This window comes from Macadamia integrifolia, unplaced genomic scaffold (genome assembly GCF_013358625.1).
Source record: "Macadamia integrifolia cultivar HAES 741 unplaced genomic scaffold, SCU_Mint_v3 scaffold2484, whole genome shotgun sequence".
NCBI lineage: Eukaryota > Viridiplantae > Streptophyta > Magnoliopsida > Proteales > Proteaceae > Macadamia > Macadamia integrifolia.
Window position 1 is genome coordinate 34,855 of NW_024868745.1, and position 501 is coordinate 35,355.

The window sequence follows — 501 nt, forward strand, 5'->3', positions numbered from 1 at the left end:
TTTTTTTTTTTTTAATTTTGGTTGATTTTTGCATTTTGCATTTTGATTCTTGATTTAAAATTTTTTCTTTTGATTTTTTTGAATTTTGTATTGAGGGTGGGGATTTTCACAGATTTTTTATCTTTAATTTTATTTTATTATTAATCCTTGCTTTGACCATCTTTTGTGCTTCCCAGGATGGGAGGGTTGCTTCTCTGAGGGAACAGAATGTTGACCAGGCCACCTAGATTGATGACCTCACAGCACAGCTGGCGAGTTCATGGTCAGCACACGATATTGTTACATCTAGTAATTTGATGACTTCCGTAAGTAGGTCCGATATGGCACAGATGAGGATGGTGATCCCTAGAGATCTGTTCCTATTGTTCCTACAAAACAAAAATGTTGTTTTTTTCTTTTTCTTTTTCCCTCCCCATGTTCATTTTTTTTTGGTTTTTTTTTGTTTTTATCTTTTGTATGGCCAGACTTGGCTCTTTATTTTGGAATGAAAACTTATCTCTT